The sequence below is a fragment of the Podarcis gaigeae genome (genome assembly GCF_964106915.1).
Source record: "Podarcis gaigeae genome assembly, chromosome: 2".
Taxonomy (NCBI): Eukaryota; Metazoa; Chordata; class Lepidosauria; order Squamata; family Lacertidae; genus Podarcis; species Podarcis gaigeae.
The window spans coordinates 78,621,101-78,644,872 of NC_139679.1; the positions used below are offsets into that span (position 1 = coordinate 78,621,101).

At 43.0% G+C, this 23,772-nt stretch overlaps 1 protein-coding gene across 5 annotated transcripts in view; it reads left to right on the forward strand.

The window, feature by feature from the left end:
• The window catches only part of HRH1 (histamine receptor H1), an 87,273-nt gene that overhangs the window by 47,980 nt on the left and 15,521 nt on the right, over positions 1-23,772 (forward strand). For 3 of the 5 annotated variants that reach the window (XR_014561210.1, XM_083726820.1, XM_083726822.1), the window contains exon 1: positions 11,859-12,965. The exons of 1 other annotated variant lie outside the window; for it this stretch is intronic. The gene's annotated coding sequence lies outside the window, so the exon portion shown is untranslated. Of the gene's footprint in view, positions 1-11,858; positions 12,966-23,772 lie in introns of those variants that run through there. One more of the 5 variants, XM_083726823.1, reaches the window with a different exon arrangement.

Below are 23,772 nucleotides of genomic sequence, written 5' to 3' on the forward strand. Positions count from 1 at the left end.
ATATCTAGCTTATAATCTTCCAACAGCCCCGATATTTCATGTAATATGCCATCTATAAATTTAACAGGTTGTTTTCCTTCAGATCCTTCCAGGGAAAGCAGTAATACATAAATAATTTCTATGACTGGTTTTCATATTGATTTATTCTGGCCACTGACACCGCTGTTAAAATTTATTGTAATGCCGCCACTGCGTCATAAACTGCAGACTTCTTTTCCAACTTAGAAATTTTAGATTCTGCCTCTGTGCCAGGAGAAGCAATCATCTCCAAGAGTGCTGAAGTTGAATGACAGAATATTTAATCAGCTTTAGCAGCTTTAATTACCTGCCCACCTCTGTAATGATCAACAGAGCATTAGGCTCTTCAGAAACCCTCAATGTATTAGCAGCTGAGGGAAAGGACTGGCTCAGTGACCTATTGGCAGAAGCACTAGGAGTTATCAGAAAGCCATTCTACTTGGATGCTGTTAAAACTCTGAAAAAATACACCCTTCATAATTAATGGGAAGTGGGTCGGGGGGAGATAATCACCTGTTTATCTGGTTTGGTTTGAACAGTTATTAAGAGACAAAATCAGTGAGCAGTTGAGGCTGAAAGAGCATCCTACTAAGCCACCATATAGAACCAAAAATCCAGCATAGATTTCTTAAGGAGTGGCCTTGCCTTAGGTGGCCTATCATGTAAAGTGTCTTAGGTGGCCTATCATATAAAGTGGTACTGATCATCTCCTGGGCCAACTGGCTGCCTCCTCTGTGCCAGTTTTTAGAAGCCAAGAGAAACAAGGATCTGGAGTTCTGAGCTGCACCAGACAAGGCAGCCTCAGCATGAATGCTGACATCTCCCCAAAACATTTCTTTCTTTTTCTTTCTTTCTTTTTATATGCTGCCCATCTGCCTGGCTTGCCCCAGCCATTCTGGGCAGCTTCCAACAAAATGACAGCAAAACATCAAATAAAAACTTCCCTATAGAGGGCTGCCTTCAGATGTCTTCTAGGAGTCAGATAGTTGTTTATTTAATGTTGCTGGGTTAAGTACCAGCAACATTAAAGGTTAACCCTTCATAATTATTTCCATTAACAGTATAACAGAAAGACAAAGCTGCTCCTTTTAAAAGTATATTGGTTCAGCAATCAAAATTCCAACCACATTTTCCCTTTTTTTCTGAATTTATCTTTCATCATTCCATCAATATTCAAAGTAATATTGTAAATTTTAATTCATAATCCTTTCCTTTCTTCATGTTCTTGTGATAATTTTTCAAATTATGTTAAGTTCTATGTCATATTTTTTCCTCATTTGGAGTGATATAACTATGAAACTGCAGCTATTGAAACCATTGTGGTGTGTTATTTCCCAACCTGTATCTATCCTGAGGGAGCTTTCCTTGGTATTGCAACAAAGGTTGTGTTCCACCCCCATTCACTGCCAAGTGGTGGCAAAATTCCAGGAGGTTCCAGGCACTCGCCCAGGGTTGTGTTTTTGTTGGGAAACAGAGGCATAGTATAGACTAGTGTATTTAAGAAGGATGTTTATTTTACACATATTTACACCTATAGCCTTCAGTGGAGGGGCCACAGAACATTACGCCCCAAAAGTGTCTCTCGTTGCTCCCCTCATAGCTTCAGTGACCTTGGGTCCAAAGCAGATGCCAGTCACAGCCCCCAGAGTCTTGGTACAGCCTCCTACAGCCAGTCCCACATGGAGTTCCCCCTACTTCCTCCTTGTTGACTTCCAGCACACCTTGCAAATTGCAACACCTCCTTGTGTGTCTGCTCACACACACACCCCTCCTCCAGACCTCTGTTTTTTAAAAGAACGTTTTTTCCTGTGTGACATCGTGTTCACATTACCCTGGAAACCTGTGTTTCACAGACCCAATAATCTTCCTTTGATGGGCCGCCAGGACCTTTGTCTTGCTTAACGAATCCCCCATTCCACCCCCAACATAGGACATGTATTTTTTACACTAAAAAGCTATCTCTCACCCAGATGAAGTCTCCAAGCATCTAGTAATTCCTTTTCTTCTTCTTTTTTGAGATTTATTTATTTATTAACGTTCTTATGTTACATCGGTAAACATTATCATATTACATCACAAGGCTTATTATAATATAATTTTCAGCATGTATACAAAGTTTATATACCTAAAGAAAAAAAATCAGGGACAAAAAACTATCCCTAATATTTACTAACGCTAATGATGAGTGCCTTTACACCCATAAACTCTGGTACCCCAAATCTGTAACAGTACGTTTCGTTGAATGTCATTTTGCTATATACAAGGCCTGGACTGAGATAAACATTCTCAAATTATACTCTGATTTTGTTCAGTTTCCTCATGAACTCTTATCGTGACTTTTCTGTCTGAACTTTGCGCTATCTAAGTAACTTTGCAAACATCCCCCCCCCCCACAACAGTTTCCACTTTCAACAATAGGGTTTTGACACATCAGGAAATATAACCTATTAAGCCGCTTCTTTCTGAAACACAGACTGGAGATTCATGCCAAGCAAGCCAACACTGATTATGAATCATCATTTCATATGAAAAGCAACAGAACATTTAACAGCATCCAAACGAAGCAGAAGGGAAGACACATGTCTGTGTGTTGCCAGTAAAAGAAATAAAATACAGCCAAGCTATCAGGCAAAGACAATCCAGATCCCAGTTGGGTAGCATGATGGTGTGCAGCTGGGACATAAGGGGGGGGGACAGGCAAATTGTGGTGCCAGCCTGGAGCTGGCACAGTGATGCCATCAAGTGACAGCCGTGGCTTCAGGATCCATATACTTACATGAGGCAACACTCTATGTTCCTGCAGCCCTGCAAACCTCAGTCTAACCAGTGCAGATGATTTATTTTGATAGTGTTTATTTATAAAATTACAGAGAAGAATTTCACCTGCCAGTTGTTTAGCAAACTATTTTGTTTTTGTATCCAACAGTGAAGGTCCCCTATTGGTTCTGCTGCCAAGTGTTCCAGTGATTCAGAAATTAAGTCTTCAGACAATGGTTGTGCTCACATATAATAGATTGGTCATTGGCTTTCCTGTATCTCGGGTGTGCCATTCTGGGCATCTCTGATTTAATGTGTTGCTGTGCACGTACCTCTTCTATCCTCTTGATATTTGTTCTACATGCCCGCTAGCTTCAGAAATAGTTTCAAGGCTGCAAAAGGCATGGAGGCTGCTCATGGTAAAAACAGTTTTGTGAGGAAACATATTTTCTATTTTCTCAGTTCAGACAAATCCTCTGAGACGTATCTGTCCATACTTGGCTTTCTGCAGCTGAATTATTTTGAGGTACAAGAGATTGAATGAACCTTTAATTTTATTGGTTTGGGGAAAAATATTTATATGTAATAAAAGCCCTTGACATTTTAATTCTTTAGCTGTAGAACCAGGAAAGGTACGATCACTATAGTGATGAACTAGCACATTGAATGAGAACCAATAGGTTTTGGTTCATCTTATACTTTTTAAATGCCACAAGGTTCAGGACCAGGAGGCCTCCTTTTATAATGTATTGAGGGGGGAATAGCTGTGTTTGGAGTTGTTGGGAAATTTAAGTAAACATTGTCTGCTAAACAAGAGGTAGATGAGGCCTGTTCTTGTCCCAACCTGGCAGATTTCTGGCCTGTGACCATGGAGACAAGGCAAAGGGCTCTCCACTGCTTCAGAATGAGTGATAAGAAATTGGGACAAGCATCAAAGCTCTCAGAGAATCTCAGCCTGTACTTTAAACTAGAGTTATATCTGCTGCCAGCAGAACCATCCATTTGGATATCTAGTTTATGTATGATGGTTCTCTCTCCTCCTGCAGGTCAAAGGGTGCTCAATTATTCAAGACATTATTCAGCCATTGATTGATTGGTAATATTTCTGTAGCTCCTATCATACATAACAAGGTGGCATAAGAAACAACAACAATAAAATGACATTCAGAATAAACCTGCTGTTATTTTAAAAGTTTTATAGAGTAGCTAGTCAGTATGACATGCCTTGCATCAGAGTGGCTATCTATCAGGGCAGTAATGCGGGGAGGGGGGGATATATACATATGCTAGTGTAAAGTGTACATAAAAATGCATAGAGAAAATAATTTTGTTTTCCCCAAATGTATTTATTAGACAAAACTGTGTATATTAGAAAAAATTTGCTGATGAAAATTCATGTGGACTTTTTTTGGAAGAAATGTGGAACAGATGTGGAAATGTGGGGAACTGAACATAAGACTGGAAAAGAAGAAACAGAGAAACTGAAATTGACAGATTTGTCCATCCCTAGTTCATATGAGCATCTATGAATTGGCTCCACTAGAGCAATTGCACCACAGTGACCTCCTCATCACCTCGTCCCGCCCCTTTCCAGTAAGTAGAAGTGGCTCAGATGTGAACAGGTCAGATGGACTAAACTCACACCATCACTGAATATTGGCCATGCTGGGTAGCGCTATTGGGAGTTGGAATTCAGCAACATTTAAAAGATATTCCTCACCATGTGTTAGATGTTACCCAATATGGCAAGGAAAGAGAGTGCAGATGACTAATGATTCCTACTCTTGTCGCGTCTTACTAGAATTTCAGCCAGATCTGCAAGTTTTTAGAACAGTGAAGATGGGGGGGGGGGGGGGAATACCAAATAAGAGAATGCATGAACATCAGGGCCTTCTTCTTTCCTAAAACCATTCAGACAATCAAGTTCCCAAACAACACTGTCATAAGGTCACAGAACAGAATTACCGGTAGCCCTCATCAAGCCCACAATTGCATCCATCCAACAGTCTAGGGCCTTCTCAGCCATTCCTAGTTCAGATATTACAGAGAAATAGAGTTGGGTACCATTAGTGTACTGATGACACCTTCCTCAGAAACTCCTAATGATTGCTCCCAATGGCTTCAAAGTGTGGGTACTAACTTATAAACTCAGTGCTAGATTACTTAAAAGACCACCTTGTCCATTCTGCACCCAATAGATCACGGCAGACGGCAGGCTGGTTTCTCCTGCACGTTTCAAAGGTCTCATAAGCCTCCTCTGTAGCAATTTGAAACAGGGCTTTTAGTGTGGGCAGCCTGCTATCTGCACTTTCCAGAAATAATTGAGGACATTTTTTGTTCAAACAGGCTTTCCCAGCTGGATAAATGGACTTTTACCACAAGTATCTACTTTACTAGAAGTTTAGCCTTATTTTTAAATGTACTTGCTGTTTTTAATGTTTTTAATTATTTTTAATTAGATCGCCTTGAGACAGTTGTTTAGGTGATTAATAAATCAGTGATGATGGCAATGAAAACAACAACAAAACTATGGGGAAACCAGAAGAAGCATGATGGGAGGGGTGGAGCTAACAGAAGAACAGACACAAACCAACAGCACTTCTTTACTCATGCTGCCCCTTTATGACTATCATGCCTGAATAAGGGCTTACCTGAATAAGGGGAAACTGATGGTGATTCATGCAAAATCATGTCAACCATTTGTTGGAAAAAATATTGCTTTGGTGAGGATTTTAGCAGTCTTTATTTGGTCAAAAATATGTTTAGAATGGACTACTTGCACATCTGTTTCCAGAAAAATGTGCATTTTTTGAATTGTTTTGGAACTGTAATTTATTTACCATGTTTGTATAAAGCTTTATAATTTATAAAGCAGTTCACAACATTAAAAACGGGTACAATCAATTCAAGGAAATAAATCTTAGCGAAGCTGGAAACAATTCAACAATAACAGCTGCTAGTTTGATCCTCAGTGGCTATCAGTAAGCAGGAGACTTTTGCGTGTCTGTTTTTAAAAGTCTGCAGGATAAACATATTTTTACCTGTCTCCAAAAGTAAGGTATGGTCAAATGAACCTGGATGAGGGCATTCTACAATACAGAAGGCAACAACTGAAAAGGCCCTGCTCCTAGTGAATGGGTTGGAATCTTACAGCCACAAAAGATGGAACCCTGAACAGTGCTTCTCCAATAGATTTAAAAAACACTAGGGAGAAATGTTCACAATCGTTTTGCTAGCAATATGTACTACTGAAGGAGCATCTCCACCCCCATCGCTCAGCCCGGACACTGAGATCCAGCGCCGAGGGCCTTCTGGTGGTTCCCTCATTGCGAGAAGTAAGGTTACAGGGAACCAGACAGAGGGCCTTCTCGGTAGTGGTGCCCACCCTGTGGAACACCCTCCCTTCAGATGTGAAGGAAATAAGTAGCTATTCTATCTTTAAAAGACATCTGAAGGCAGCCCTGTTCAGGGAAGTTTTTAATATTTAATGCTGTATCATTTTTAAATACTAGATTGGGAGCCGCCCAGAGTGGCTGGGGAAACTCAGCCAGATGGGTGGGGTATAAATAATATATTATTATTATTATTATTATTATTATTATTGTTGTTGTTGTTGTTGTTGTTGTTGTTGTTGTTGTTAAAATTCTAAACATCAGGAAGAACGTTCTGACAGTAAGAGCTGCTCAACAGTGAAACAGACTCCCTCAGGAGGAGGTGCACTCTCCTTCTTTTGAGGTTTTTAAGCAGAGGTTGGATGATCATGGGTGCTTTAGCTGAGATTCCTGCATTGCAGGGGTTTGGACTAGATGGCCCTCGGGGTCCCTTCCAAATCTACAATTCTGTGGTTCTATGATTAATACTTCTGTTGTTAAAAGGGAAAGCAGTTGGTCAAATAACTGTTATGTATGAAATACTATTGCAAAACCTTATTAGCCACAGTTTTCATTATAGGAAGGTCAGCACTCCTTAGAAATCAGAAATTTGGTTATAATTCAAATGCAAAATTGGCATATATATAATTCAACATCTTGCATTTCTAAAAGAGAACCAGCTGGATAAACTTTTATAATCATGTTGGTGATCTGTTTCCACTTTAAGCTCACATTGGTATTTAGCGTGAATCTTATAATACAATGTACTAGCTTGCATATACAGTGGTACCTCAGGTTACAGACGCTTCAGGTTACAGACGCTTCAGGTTACAGACTCTGCTAACCCAGAAGTACCTCGGGTTACAAACTTTGCTTCAGGATGAGAACAGAAATTGTGCGGCAGCAGCAGGAGGCCCCATTAGCTAAAGTGGTACCTCAGGTTAAGAACAATTTCAGGTTAAGAATGGACCTCCAGAACGAATTAAGTTCTTAATCCGAGGTACCACTGTAAGTATCTTTCATGTTTAAAGTAAAGTATAAGGAAAATATTGACTGTTTCAAATATAGTTTGGGCATACCAAAGAAAACACACTGAAAGGGACACTAGTTGCTTACATATATTAAGCTACAGTGTATCTCAATTATATATTTTCACACTTGCCAGATCTGAAATCTAGCATCTTCTTTCATTTTCAGTTTTCCAGAAGCAGCTTTATTCTACATCATGAGTTAACTTTGCATTTTCCTCAGCCACAAATCCATGGGCACAAAAAGTCATGCCCCCTCCTCTGCATTTTATTAAACATTATTATTAAGATTCCCACAGAACTTCTTTATAGCTTTCGACCCTGTAATTCACAATTATCCCAATCACTCTGGCTCTTCTATAAGTTAAGCATTTCACACCTCCTTGATTGATTAATTAATTAACTAACTAACTAGAGAGGTTCCAGCAATCTTCAACCCAATTATTTTAACTGTTCCATGCTGAGATCTATCAAGAATTCAAAAATCAAGCAGATGGGGGCTAAAAGTGTGTTTGGCTATTTTAAACAAATCTCATGATTTCAAGAGGCTTTGAATGTGAGCTAAATGAATGGTCCAATAAATATGGGGTGAAGATATTATTTAGGTTTCATGAATACTTAAACATGTGTACATCAAAGCTATAGAGGCCACTCTCAGTTCCTCAGACATGCCTTTATCTTCATGCATTGAGAATACAGTGGAACCTCGGGTTACATATGCTTCAGGTTAGATATGCTTCAGGTTACAGAGTCGGCTAACCCAGAAATAGTGCTTCAGGTTAAGAACTTTGCTTCAGGATAAGAACAGAAATCGTGTCCTGGCAGTGCAGCGGCAGCAGGAGGCCCCATTAGCTAAAGTGGTGCTTCAGGTTAAGAACAGTTTCAGGTTATGAACGGACCTCCAGAACGAATTAAGTACTTATCCCGAGGTACCACTGTAATAGTAATAATATAGGGGCCCTTTTCAGAAGTTGATATGCATTACTTCATTTATTTCACATCATGGGAAGTAGTCTGCTGTGTTTGAAAGCCTTCCTGATTATTCTGCTGAGTCCTGCTCCGAGTACTTAGCCCAAGGTACCACTGTATTAGAATGGCAGTTGTCTGCTTACATACACACAACATGGGTTGGAATAGAATTCCTATAGCTGTTAGAAGAAGAGAAACTGTACAGGAACATAGAAAACTACCATAATACCAAGTCAGATCACTGGCCCGTCTATACTGTTGCACACCACCAGTGGTGGCCTTGGGGTCTCAAATTTCAGCGGTACCCTCCATTCTAAATCATAGCTGTGGCATCCCCAACAGTGCCCTTGAGGTTCTGCGCCCAGTGCAACTGAATTGGCTGCGCTCCCCTAAATCTGCCTCTGATACCACCCCATGGGCATAGCCAAGCGAAGGCAAGGGGGCAGCTGCCCCCCAATCAAGTAAATCAATAAAAATGCTTAACAAACTGAGGTTCTGCCCCCCACAACATGAAGCCTGCCCCCCCAACATGAAGCCTGGACGTGATATTGTTGCTACCCCTACAACTTCCAATGGGAAGAGAGAAGATGAGCTGTCTTACCGACAAATCAGAAGACAGAAAGGTTTCAAAACAATTTAAACTCCAGGATAATAGATAGATATGCAGCAGACATCTAACTTGTTAAAGGTTGGTGACTCAAGTTGGTTGTGGGCATAGGTGGACTAGATTAAGGTTCCCAGACGTCCCTGTTTCCCGGGGACAGTCCCTGGATTTACAAATCAGTCCCCATACAAAATCCATTGGAGTTGAAAAGTGTCCCCGGATTCATTGGGGGAAAAATCTGGTAACCTTAGACTAGATGACCCTCAGTATCCCTTCCAGCTATACAGTTCTATGATTCTATGATCTTTCAGATCAGTCATGACAGGATTAATTCATCCCAAACCATAACAAAATTAAATTCTTTTGTTGTTGCTGCCATTATTTAAATTTAAAAAACTTTGCTAGTTTCAGTCTTCACCATGAAAGACAAGATAGCTCAGGCATGAAGGAATATATTTCTTAATCAGAGGATAAATCACTCTCATTGCATTGCACAGGTTGCATGCAATTTGAGCCAGCTTATCATTTCCGGGAGCAATGTAATTTGAATTTGTTTTAATTGCATTAACCTTTGTTTCCTTATATGAGATGGCTCCTTACACTAACAAGTTTTGGGGCACAGCAGTAAAGACGAGCATTAATATTGGCTGTGGATGCCCACCCAACCCGATTTATGGCCCTGATTTACTGATCCAGATCATGCCCAATCCAGATCATGCCCCAGAAAATACAGATCTCAAAAATCCCATTGATTTCCAGTGGAAAGCCAAAGCACTCCCAGCTTTCTCATTTTATCACAAATGGAATCTGCAGATATGGTAGCCCCTACAGAGTGGATTAACCGTTCCAAATTTCAGACAGGTAGCTCCAGGTGTTTTCATGTTAATCACCTTTATTTTTTATGTTTTCAAAGTAAAATGGCCATTTTTATTTTTTATTTTCCCCCACATAGGGGCATGAAATTTTACAGGCCTGCTAGCCCCTACAACAGGGGATTCAGACTGCCAAATTTCAGAGTGGTTGCTTCAGGGGGTTTTATGCTATCCATCTTCAAAAAAGGTTCTTTCTTTTTAAAAAAGACTGTTGAGTACTTAATTCTTCTGTGTTTGGCCTTTCACTTCTATGACGGTTTTGAAAAACAGTTCCCTAGAGGCACAACTATCTCCAGGCAGAAAAAAACAGATGACACCCTTGTCTGGCAGGCACTGAGATGCGTCTCCTGAGTGATGCAGGGCTGATTTGCAAAGCAGCAAAGTGGGCAGGCATGCAGACAGGCAGAGCAGCAGCAAGCAGAGAGGCATGGCATGGGCAGGCAGCATAGGCAGGCAGATTCTGGTAAGGCAGCAGGGGGGAAATAACATGCAAACAAAACAACCTGGGATTCTTTTGAGGGGCAGATTTCACAGCCATGAGAAAAAATAAACCATGGAGCCACAAGAAGATGCTGTCACATAGGAGGCAGATTGCCAGCAGCAGGAGCAGTAAGTGAGAAGGGAAATAAAGTATTATATTTAGTCATTGCCTAAGGGTTCGCCTAACTGTTAGGATATAAAACAACAGAGTGTTGAGGATTGATTAGGAAAGGATTGGCATAAGCAGTGCTTTTTCCCTATAAAAATACTGTATTGGCCCGAATATATTATATAAACCGTACCCAAATATAAGCTGCACCTTTAAAATTGGAGGGTGGGGCGAAGAAAAAATACCACTCCATTCCTTGCTGCTCCTGGCTGCATACTGGGGGAGGGGGTGGAGCTGCACTGCATTTGCCAGTGGCCTTCCCCCTTCCTCACTCTCCCCCTTCCTGGCCTTGGGGGAGAGGACAGGGGACTACGCACGGGGCGGGCACCGCTTTGCCCTGCACTTATGGCTACATACCGTAAGGTCACAAATATAAGCCACACTTTCAACTTTTCATGGTCGGAATTTGGAGAAAAAGTGAGGCTTATATTCAGGCCAACTCACCATGGAGTTGTTACAGTAAGTGCCACACTTTTTAACAACAACAAAAGAGGTGCCAGTACTGTGTACGCTTGAGTACCCCCTTGAAAAAACAGCACTGGGCATAAAGGGATATAAACCAGGGTGGCCCACAAGGCCCTTTTTCGGTGGCCCTTGCCAAAGGGACCAAAGTACCAAAGGAGCATCATTATCGGCAATGGGAATTGGAATGACATCTGAGATCCCTCCCCACAGTTAATGCCTGGTGGCAGCAGCAATAAATTCCCTGTGCACGCACAAGATGGCACTTTAGGGCAGGCATAGGCAAACACGGCCCTCCAGATGTTTTGGGACTACAACTCCCATCATCCCTAGCTAACAAGACCAGTGGTCAGGGATGATGGGAGTTGTAGTCCGAAAACATCTGGAGGGCCGAGTTTGCCTATGCCTGCTTTAGGGGTTCGGCACTGAGCAAGAAGTAAAAGAGGAAGGTGAGGTAGGACCGTAGAGAAGTGAGTGGACCAGCGATGAGATGCTGGAGGCCACATGCATCTTCTTTCTTTCTCAAACTACTTTCCAGATGGGAGCTTCACACTCCTGGAAAAAGGGAACCAAAGAGATCCTTGGGCAGCTGCAGCTCTCCCTGTGAAAGGAACCCAGTGAGAGAGGTGGTCACCCAGCAAACTTCATTGCCAAGTGAGGATTTGAACCCTGGTATCCCAGGCCTTAGCCCAACACCTAATTATTAGAGCAGGGGTAGGCAACCTATGGCCTGGGGATCGGATGCAGCCCAATCACCTTCTCAATCAGGCCCACGGACAGTCCGGGAAGCAGCATGTTTTTACATGAGTAGAATATGTCCTTTTATTTAAAATGCATCTGTGGGTTATTTGTGGGGCACAGGAATTCATTCATTATTATTATTTTTTCAAAATATAGTCTGGCCCACCACATGGTCCACAGCTGAAAAAGGTTGCTGACCCCTGTATTAGTCTAATTTCTACACTCGAACTGCGACACCCCAATGGCTACACTGGTATTTTCCACAGCAAAATGTGTCAAGTAGAGAAGGAAAACGTCCATGTACAGGAGTCTTATCTGTGCCTATGTTGTATTTTTGCCCAGTTTTCCCTGGGGAATTACGTGGTCTTTCGTTGCCCCAATCCCCCGACGACCCAGAGGAAGCTTGGCGTGCGCTTCCTGCTCCTTCCCCAAGGAAAAGCCCTGTGTTTATGCCACAGATTCCCCAACGGTAAAAATGCAGCAAGTCCTCGTGCTCGACAACTGGAGGAAGCCTTCAACAGGTGCCGTGAGGGAAACTTGGTCTCGGAGTCTGGCCATGGAAACTCTTCCTTTCTCATCAAACACCGAGCCCAGGCAGTGCTGCCTCTATCTTGCAGTCAGAGCGGGCGCGCAAAACACACGCGTGAATCCTCTGGAAAGGCGCCATCGAGCTCCCAAAAGGTTCCTCAAAAGGAAATCACCTCAGAAAATGACGCGGGGCCTGCATGGTCCTTGGGGGCGGGGATGTTTGGCGTAGGCATGAAAAGATATCTGCATGCTGGTGGGTGCCGGCCGGCTGAGGAGCCGCGTTTGGCGAGGGATCACCCTGAAGCCCCAAAGAGCGCGCATGGCTTCAATCCTTTAACCCTGCGCGCGAGAGAGGTGAGAAAAGTGCGGCGCCGGCGGCAGGCGCGAGAAGGAAGGAGGCGCTGTGAAGCTCGGGCCAGTCAGCTCAGGCGGCGAGGAAGGATCCCCCCGGAGAGTGGGAGTGAGTTGGTCAGCCGGCGGCGGCGGCGATATAGGCGCCCCCTCCTCTGCTCCAGGCAGCCACTTACGAGCGGCTCACTTGAGCGGCGCTTCGAGCTCGCGCGGGGCGGGAAAAAAGCCGGACTTCTTTCCGAAGAGGATAGAGCTGGCTCGGTCCCAAGCCTTTGAGGTCCAGCCAAAGGCTCTTTTGCATTTCTGGGGAAACGGCTCCCCGCCCACCCACTCGGCGCAAAATTGAAGCGCGAGGCGAGCAACCTCCACAAGAGTGACTGAGCTCGGAGGGGAAGCCGCCGGAGTTCAGACGTAGCCAACAGAGCTGGGTGAGGGTGAGGTTGCTCGCGCTTGGAGCGGCGGGACTTTCTCCCTCTGCTCTCCGAGCCCGCCGGAACAGGACCGGCGCCTTCTCCGGCTTGCAGACCGGCTGAAGCCTCGGGAAGTTCTCGGCGCTCATTTCTCCAGAGAAGGGAAACTTTCGCGTCAGTTCTTCTCTGCCTCAGTTCCACGTCGGTGAGTAAGTGAAACGCGGGAGGGTGGCGGAGCGGGGAGATGACATGCACGTCTACGGGGGACGTCTGGCTTTCCTCGGGGATTATTACCATCTTTTTCTACCCTACTGAGGGAATGGTGGTCTGGAAAACATTTGGTAGCGAGGGAGAAAAGAAATTGATGTTTGGGACAACCAAGCCTCTGACTTGCAGACTGCAGTCCAAGAGTTGCAGAAAAGGGCAGCGGGGTTGGGAGCGAGGGGGCAGAAGGGGCAGGATAAACATTTATTTGGTTCATTAAAACAGTGAGGGCTGGTCCATAAGGGCCAATGGGGCACTACTGCCCCACCGGCTTCCGTCTGCCCTCAGGCAGCCCAGAAGGTGCCACTGCCTGTCACGTTTCCCTGCAGGGAATTAGATTCGTTAGTTCTGCCTGTCACTGTCTTAGCCTCTGCCTGATGTTTGCTTCCCTGCCTACTGCTCTACCACTCTCACTGGGCAGAAGCTGTAAGGAACAAAATGGTCCAGGCTGCAATTCTAAAAAGATTTATCAAGGAATACCATCAGCATCAGCATCATTTTTAAATTTGTATACCGTTTTTCTATCTCACAATACTCAAGGCGGTTTACAAGCTGAAGAAACAAAAAATGTACATCTTATAACAATCTAATGCAATACAAAAATGTGATAATAAAATATAACTTTAAAATAGGCAACCTACATCAAAAAAGTAACATTCAACAATCATTAGAACAGTATAAAATAATAATACCAACATATAAAAGTTAAACAGAAATCCACTCAAGAGTTACAATAAATGATAGCTAAAATATAATCAATAAAACAACGGCAATATGCCCCATTAAGCTCGGTGAGACTTCTGAGTAAACCTACTAAGGCCTGCGCTTTCAGTTTGTCTTCTATAGGGCTTTTTGAGAATCGATAATGATTTCTTGCATTGGCTTTCGATGACTCCTGCCCCAGTTAGGACCCAACTAAATTATATGGGAAATGTATGGTTGTGTTTTCCCTGTCAGTGGTGTGTGGGATCTTAAAAAATCAAATCAATAACAGCAGCAGGCACCCTCAGATCAGGAACTCAGCAAGGGAGAAAGGTGGCTGAACCCCACTCCATTATTGCCCAAATTAACACATACCCAATTTGGTATTTATCCCCAGAGTGAAGTTCCTTTTGTGCCAACCTTAACCATAGAGCCTTCTTTCCAACCATACAAATCTTTAAAATGATGCCATGCTTTCAACATGCTTCCCACATAACAGCTTTTTAGAGAGTGGTGATAGATTACATCAGGGATACATCAGCTTACTTTATTGGATGCTAGAAATCCTTACACTTAAATAACCCAGGTGGTCTCAAATTTTCCTTTGGGCTGTGATGGCGACTAAAAGCAATAACACCAGAATTTTATCCCCCACCCCAAAACTGAGGGGCGAGGCCCTTCCTTGTTTGCCTCCTCCAAGAGAGGTCTGGAGAGTGGCAACAGGAGAACTCTCTGTTTAAGGAATGCTCTCCCCAGGGAGTTTCAGCTGGTGCCTTCATTGTACGCCCGGCCTTTGCTTGCTCAACATTCTATATACCGTATTTACGCAAATCTAATGCATCACCAAATCTAATGCACATCTCAATTTTCAAAACCTTGAAACCAAAAAGTATTTGCTGGCGAATTTAAATGTGCCATAAATCTAATGTGCATCCTAATTTTTGTGACAAAATTTGGCCAAAAAAGTGTGCATGACATTCGTGTAAATATGTTTGTGGACTTTTTTGTTTGTTCTTGTATTTATTACGTACAGTGGTACCTCAGGTTACAGACGCTTCAGGTTACAGACCCAGAAATAGTACCTCGGGTTAAGAACTTTGCTTCAGGATGAGAACAGAAATCGTGCTGCGGTGGCGCGGCAGCAGCAGGAGGCCCCATTAGCTAAAGTGGTACCTCAGGTTCAGGAACAGTTTCAGGTTAAGAACAGACCTCCAGAACGAATTAAGTTCTTAACCCGAGGTACCACTGTATTTTCTGTTTTTAGCTAGTATTTTTATGCTGGGAACTGCCCTAAGATTTGCAGATGGAGAGCGGTATATAAATTTAATAAATAAATATTTTTTAAAAAAACAAACAAAGAACAAACTATATTCTCATAGCTTGCCCTAATTCAGGCAGGATCATAGCAAGGCAGTTCTGCAAATATTTGTTCACAGGTACGAGGAAGTGCAGTTTAGAATACTGCTGCTCCATCTATTTGGAGTTGTAATGAATTATTTTCTGCATGTGATGAAGTAGTCAAATAGCTTCTTGCCTACAGGCATGCTAGAATCAAAGATTATATAGAGCAGGGCTAGAGAACAGAGTCACCCACCCACCCATGTTGTTGAATTCTAATGCACATCATCCCCAACCAGCAAGGTAGTAGTCAAGGGAAACAAATACTGTATTAAGAACGTAAGAACACCCTGCTGGATCAAGCTAACTGCCCATCTAGCTCAGTATCCTGTTCTCACAGTGGCCAACCAGATGCCTGTGGGAAACCAGGGAGTAAAACATGAGCACAAGAGCACTCTCCCCTCCTGTGTCTTCCAGCAACTAGCAATCAGAAGAATTGCTGCATCCAATTGTGGAGGTAGAATGTAGATCATAGCCATCATGGCTAGTAGCCATTGATAGTCCTGTTCTCCATCAATTTGTCTAATTGTCTTTTAAAGCTATCCAAATTGATGGCCATGCTGGGGGAGCGAGTTCCATAATTTGACTATGTGCTGCATAAAGAAGTACTTTCTTTTGTCTGTTCTAACAACATCAGAGTACATCAGGCCTGCAGGCCCACTCTGATGTACAGTATCATCCCAAAAGTGTTGGGCCTCATGGCAAAGTCTTAGGTGAAATCAGCTCTAAGAAAGTTACTGGAAATATGCCCCCTCTAGTTTTTGAGCAAGTGTCCAAAATCATAGGCAACATAAGAGTAGACAAAAGTTGAAGCTTACTCAGTACTAATTTTTCAGCTAGTGTGCATTGTGAGTATACACAATATACACCAGGGACGGTGAATTCCTGGCCTGCAGGCAGAGTCGGTGAAATAAAACTTAGTTTCGCCCCTGCCTGCAGGCCTTGTATAGCCTGCCAAGCCTTTTAAATAGGCTTGCCCAACCCCCAACTGGATATGCCAGTCATATCACCAGCGGCACTGAGGAGTACTGAGGAGCAGGCTGGAGTTAGGAAATGAGAATGAGTCTTCTAGTCTGCACCAATATTTCATGAATGCTGTTGATGGCCAAATACTCAGGAAACATTTAACAATTTTTATTTAACAAAAATGTTGTATTGTTTGATTGTAAGAAACCCTCTAAGCGGAGCAGTTCCAAGCACTCTTTCCTTTTTCCTGAGTGTTCTGATCTGCTCCACAGTGACTCTTAATGACCATGGGTAGGCAACCTAAGGCCCGGGGGCCGGATGCGGCCCAGTCGCCTTCTAAATCCGGCCCGCAGACAGTCCAGGAATAAGCGTGTTTTTACATGAGTAGAATGTGTCCTTTTATTTAAAATGCATCTCTGGATTATTTGTGGGGCATAGGAATTCATTCATTTCTCCCCCCAAAATATAGTCCGGCCCACCACATGGTCTGAGGGATGGTGGACCGGCCCACGGCTGAAAAAGGTTGCTGACCCCTGCTTAATGACAATGGTATGGCACTAGAGCAAGGGGACGGAAATCATGTCATCCCTGGCACAGTTGAAAGGACAACATCAAAGTGCAAATTCCAAAGCGCTATGGGCCAAGCGCTATCGGCCAAGAACAGGGAAAGGCCCTGAGACACAGAGAATGTAAAATCAGATGGTGGAATTGAGCAGATCTTCACAGCTTGCATTTGCAGGGAGGCTTAGCCAAAAGTTTCCCTCATCCCACCTATCAATGAGCCTGAAATAAAATACTCGGTTGTAGTCAACTAACATTTATTCAGAGTAGTCCAATTGAAATGAATGGATCTAATATCATTAATATCAATGGGTCTACTCTGAGTAAACATTAGTTGCCTTCAATCTATTGTGTGCATGTGCTCTCATGTGGGTGCCTACATTCTTGGAGAGTGGCATACAGCCCAAGAAATGGGTTTCCAGAAGGCAGTGTGTCCCTTTGGCTGAAATTCACTAACCCCAGAAAATATTAATATATGCTGTAGATTAGTTGCAGATTTGCAATCCTGGAAGAGTTAAAATCCTAGTGCTAATCTCGATGTTCTTTCACAGTCCAACCTGTCTGGTAGTAACAGAAGGTAGAGAAAATTAGTTGATGTGTTTATTCCATGCAAAATTTAACTTTGCAATGATAATTCACTACAGAGGAAATAATGGTAATAACTCTGTGAGCAAGCATAATTACTCTCTGCATTTTTTAAATCACGCAAAACTCTAATTGTGTTTGTTCAGAAAATAATCCACAGTTGAATTGCATCATTGGTTCCCACTCACTTCTGCTGCCACTAAAACAGAAAATATAAGTACTTCCTTGCTGTCTACCACATCTCCCCTACAGATTGAGTCACCATTTTCCCTGCCATGGCTTTGACTCAGAAAAGCAGTAATTGGGCATCGTAGACACAATGGCTGCAAAAATGTTGTAGACTGAAAAAAAGTGTCATCTTCCATATGCAAGTGTAATTTGCTATGAAATCTCATATGTGTACACATGCTCCACATGTACATTAAAAATGTGGAAGAGGCAGGACTCCACCCTGATATTCCCAGCCCTGACGTAACCCCAAATATCTGTGCATTGAATAGAATGTGTATAAAATAGCGAATATGAGGTTGAATCCTGACAAGACAGAAGTACTATTTTGGGGGGACAGAAGGCAAGCAGGTGTGGGGGACTCCCTGGTCCTGACTGGGGTAACTGTGCCCCTGAAGGACCAGGTGCACAGCCTGAGAGTCATTTTGGACTCACAGCTGTCCATGGAGGCACAGGTTAATTCTGTGTCCAGGGCAGCTGTCTACCAGCTCCACCTGGTATGCAGGCTGAGACCCTACCTGCCTGCGAACTGTCTTGCCAGAGTGGTGCATGCTCTAGTTATCTCCCGCTTGGACTACTGCAATGCGCTCTACGTGGAGCTACCTTTGAAGGTGACCCGCAATTAATCCAGAATGCGGCAGCTAGACTGGTGACTGGGAGTGGCCGCTGGGACCGCATAACACCGGTCCTGAGCGATCTGCATTGGCTCCCAGTACGTTTCCATGCACAATTCAAAGTGTTGTTGCTCACCTTTAAAGCCCTAAACGGCCTCGGTCCTGTATACCTGAAGGAGCGTCTCCACCCCCATTGTTCAGCCCGGACACTGAGATCTAGCGCCGAGGGCCTTCTGGCGGTTCCCTCATTGCGAGATGTGAGGTTACAGGGAACCAGACAGAGGGCCTTCTCAGTAGTGGCGCCTGCCCTGTGGAACGCCCTCCCTTCAGATGTGAAGGAAATAAGCAGCTATCTTCTCTTTAAAAGACATCTGAAGGCAGCCTTGTTCAGGGAAGTTTTTAATATTTAATGCTGTATTGTTTTTAACACTTGTTTGGAAGCTGCCCAGAGTGGCTGGGGAAACTCAGCCAGATGTGCGGGGTATAAATAAGTTGTTGTTGTTGCTGTTGTTGTTGTTGCACAGTTGTATACATACAGTTCCACATGATTCAGACCCCTGTGCAAATGAGGGCCCTAGTCTTATAAAATGCCCATACAGATAGCTCCTTTTTACTTGTTCCTCTAAACAGGCAAATGTTTGTGATGCAAGATGCATCGCAGCATCAAGTTTGGGGGCAGCCAGTGGCAATGATCCAAATCCCATCCACATATTTAGTGACTATGTCAATCACATATGAGTAGAGCAGGGGTAGTCAATGAGGCACCTTCTAGAAGTTGTTAAACTACAACTCCTATTATCCCTTCCCTCTGGCCATGTTGGCTCGGACTGGCAGGAGTTTGTGTCCAGCAACATCTGAAGGGCACAATGTTTGTCTATCCCTAAAACAATCCCAAAACTCAGCATAAAGTATTAGGAAGCTGGCACTATTATAGCCTCTTTTCTTTTTGGACAGGATTACTATGAAGTCCGTGGGACGCAGGTGGCGCTGTGGGTTAAAGCCTCAGCGCCTAGGACTTGCCGATCGAAAGGTCGGCGGTTCGAATCCCTGCGGCGGGGTGCGCTCCCGCTGCTTGGTCCCAGCGCCTGCCAACCTAGCAGTTCGAAAGCACCTCCGGGTGCAAGTAGATAAATAGGGACCGCTTACCAGCGGGAAGGTAAACGGCGTTTCCGTGTGTGGCTCTGGCTCGCCAGATGCAGCTTTGTCACGCTGGCCACGTGACCCGGAAGTGTCTCCAGACAGCACTGGCCCCTGGCCTCTTGAGTGAGATGGGCGCACAACCCCAGAGTCTGTCAAGACTGGCCCGTACGGGCAGGGGTACCTTTACCTTTACCTTTTACTATGAAGTCACAGCAGTGGAATTTAAGGTGATGTTTTTGTAGTACTGCACACTACTTAATTTCTTGAGTTTTCAAAATAACTTTGCATGCCGCCTCCTTTCTGCTATTTATCTCCATGGCTATTGCTTCTGCTATTTCTTGGGCCCACTGGTCCTCCCACACTGGAAGTTCACATTGGTGGAAAGACAGAAGTTTTCCTGGCTCTCGTCCAACACATGCAAAAAGGGCTCTTACTTGGAAGTTCAAGAGAGATCTTTATTCAGGCAAGTAACAATACAAGCACAGCAGAAGATACAGGGCTCAGGAGTCGTGGTTCAGGAGTAGGGCAAGAAGCTCAAAACTGGATGGAAGCAATGGAGATGTCCAACAAGCTATCCATTGTTCTGCAGCCTCTGACCTGCTTCTCTGTGGGGTCTGGCTTTGGACCAGGCCACATCATGAAAGTTACGCCATGGTTTGACTAACTGTTATGTGTGAAACTGGGCTCATAAGTTTATTTCCCTGAAGCAAACAATGAGTTGTAAGCCAAGAACAAACCTTATGATTTGCTTGGAGAGATAAAAAGCATGAGCCTGGGCTCAGACATAATGCTAAGCCAAACCAGGGCTTAACTCCTGGTACTCTACCAGCAGCAGAAGCCTGAGAAAGGTGAAGCAGTCATGGTCTCCTCTCTGTACATCATCATGCCTGTTCATTTGCACTTAGCCATGGCTTGGCTTAGCATTATGTTTGAACCAGGCCAGTGTCTAGCTGAATGACTGCCATATTGGGTGGTATATGTGGATGGGGCTTGTATGTTGGAAGGATTCAGAATTGGGGTATGTTGCACTTTCTTGTGAGATCTCTGTTGATGGGAGATGGGACATCCAGTGTCAGGGGTCCCTAGGTTTTGGTTTACTTTTCCACATAGAACTGAAGTGCAGTTATTCCAAATTACACTTGGAAGGTAGTACACTTGTTTCATATGTTGTCTAAGTGTGTCTATGATTAAACTCAGATTAGATCATTAATAATTATTCAGATATTGCCCTGTTAAAAAAGTATCACTCTTTCAACTCCAGTCCTGTATTCTTCTAGTTGCCACTTATTTTGTTTGTGACTAGGGCAACACATTTTAGTGACTCATTCCAACTAAAGTGCTTACTAATTTAGACAGTGAACAATTTGTGAGCTGGAAGAGCCAGAACTAATAAACTAGTTGTTTATCTTCTGTGGACAATCTGAGGCCTTTGTGGTATTTGAATAATGCATTAAAAACAACAACCCAACCATGTCCTTCAAAATGCTGCAGAGAAGTGGAGACAAATCACAATTAAAATTAACTTCATTTTCTGTGGAAACTGCATTGGTAAAGTACAATAATCACATGAAGCCCCATGGATATGGATGAAGGACTAGAAAATAAAGTATCAGAAATGTACAAGATTTGACATTCATGTGTTTACCGTGCTGAAGACTGATGGAAAACATTTTTGTTAAATTGCATCTTTGTTGTCGATAATATTTTATACAACTTTTCTTGATACTAAGTCTTTTTCTTGCACTAATGGTGTATCTGAAGCCACTGGTCCCTTCTACTATATAATAGCTTGTTTTTTGTGATTTAGATACAGTATCTTCAACCTTTTCAGACCCACTTTTAACCCAAACATGCATTTGGGGACCCATTTCTTAATCTTTTACCATAGTGCTCCTGTTGAGACCCACCAATGGTCCCGATCCACCAGTGATCTAGATGATTATGGTGAGTGTGGAATATCCTGTTTGAAGGGCCTGTAACTGTGGCATGCAGCATTTGGGGAGGACCCATAGCCCCTCACACATGTTGCTGGAATCTCAGGTAGAGCTAGGAAGGATTCTGGTCTCAAACAGTATACACTACTGAGCTAGATGAACCAATGATTTCACTCAGTCGAAGGCAGCTTCCTGTGTTTCTAACATTCCCAGCATGCCACGTAGGCATGGATCCAGAGTTGTCCTTCTTTGAACAGAAGGTTCTTTCTATTAATGGAAGGACATCCATCCTTCCACCACTGGCACAAGGAAGGGAGGCATTTTTTGTTGATTCTCCCATCCCCTTGCCAGTGCCATCTCCCATGCTGTTTTGAATGCCTCCACACCAGTCTTCCATAGTAGATTTGTGGGGAGCAAAGTGGGGTGCAGGCAGAAGGGTGAATCTGCAGAAATAATGTCCTCCCTTCTGCCAGTGGGAGCGTGCTACAGGCAATTTTTTAAAAAAATGATCCATTTTTCTTTCAACATTCTTCCAAAAAGTATAATGTTGTACAATAATTGCTTTCGTAGGTTCTTGTCAGCTTGTACAATAATTAGATCAACTTACTTCTACTCCCCTAGCCTGAGCTAATGAAACCATGTGGAATTCAGACTGGACGATTTAGTGAAAGAAAACACACATGGAGAAAGACATCTGCAGATGGAAGATATTAAAAACAAAGATGGAAAGCACAAAAAAGGTGTTGTCTTCCAAAAGCTGGATGGATGAAAAATGAAAAAAATAGCATTATCCTTATCAAACAAAAACAGTAAAGGGGGGAAAAAGGAATAGTTCTCAGCAGTGCATTTTCAGTGCGCGCGCGCTCTCTCTCTCTCTCTCTCTCTCACACACACACACACACACACACACACTCACACTCACTCACTTGTACATATAACCAGCAGCTCCCAAACCTCTCCCCACAGACAACTTGGAAATTGCTGGTGGTCTTGGCAGACTGCATAATTATTTTTCTGCTGGTTGTAGCTATTTTAATTTTACATTGCTGGCAATTTGTGTTTTAAAACTAGCTTTCTGTAAGACATTGTGAAATCCATTGTGGAGCTTCATAGTGCTAGTGATAAAGATAGGAAATAAGCAATGTCAGATTGCCCTTCAAGAAACTGGTTACTTGTGTGTTATAGTCATAACATGCTTCTTTTATATAGCAATTTTTTTTTATTGCAGCATTAAATCTTCATGAGTTCAAGTAAGGTATTTAAGCTTTTGTGGTATATTGAGCGTTCAGAGAAAACAATAATAAATTCTTCGAATTCATTTCTGTCCTGCTGAATGTCTCTGTCAAAGGGAGCTGATAATTAAGTGATTTGAAATAGGGAGCAGGCTTTCCATGGTTGCAAAAGAAGTGGAACATTTCAAAAGTTAACAAGGAAAATATGAATGTTTTCAAAACAGTAGCTGGGAAATATTTGGGGATTTTGTCTACCGACTAAATAAACTTATTCTCTAAATAAAACTAAATAAAATTATATATTCTCATTAATCTAAATAAATTACAGTCTTGTGTGCTCTGTTTTTAGACACAAATACAAATTCTGAGGCTGATTATCCGCTGGCCACATGAATAATTTCCAAGCTCTATTGTTTTTCTATACGGTTTTTGTTATTTGTGCTGTCTTAAGATAAAGTAATTTTGCTTTGATGTAGCATTTTGCATTTAGCAAGAGTCTTTTTCTGTTGATTTCTGTTCCTATTGATGTTTTTACACTAGACCCACTTGGACAATAAGTACCATGCAAAATGAAACCAAAGAGGCTTACCATAATTCTAATAATAAGCACTAATTAATTTTGGGGGAAATACTAATTAATAGAGAGAAGGGTCATAATTCAGTGTTAGGTAGAATATTTGCTTTGCTTGTGGAAGAGCCCAGGTAGGGCTGGGAGAGTTCTCTGCCTAAAACCCTATAGAGCACTGCTAATTAGTTTAGACAATACTGAGTGAGATGGACTGAATATAAGGCAGCTTCCTAAGTTCTGCTAATTATCTTTTAGAACAGGGGTCAGCAAACTTTTTCAGCAGGGGGCCGGTCCACTGTCCCTCAGACCTTGGGAGGGTGGACTATATTTTGGGGGGGAAATATGAAGGAATTCCTATGCCCCACAAATAACCCAGAGATGCATTTTAAATAAAAGCACACATTCTACTCATGTAAAAACACTAGGCAGGCCCCACAAATAACCGAGAGATACATTTTAAATAAAAGGAAACATTCTACTCATGTAAAAACATACTGCTTCCCGGACCATCTCTGGGCCGGATTTAGAAGGCAGTTGGGCCACATCAGGCCCCTGGGCCTTAGTTTGCCTACCCATGTTTTGGAACCTATAACCATGAGTACTATTTTGCCACTCTTCCCATTCAGGGACTGAAAGACTCAAAGGGACTGAATGTTGTCAGGTCTACCTGAATGTCCCCCAACTTCCTACTTCTTTATGGACACATGCATTAAGAAGCAACAATATACTGATATGTAAAAACACATATATACCACCAAAGACCTGCCCACATTTCCATTTGCCCCATGTTTCTAGCCGTGGGTCTGAGGGGCTTTTCGTT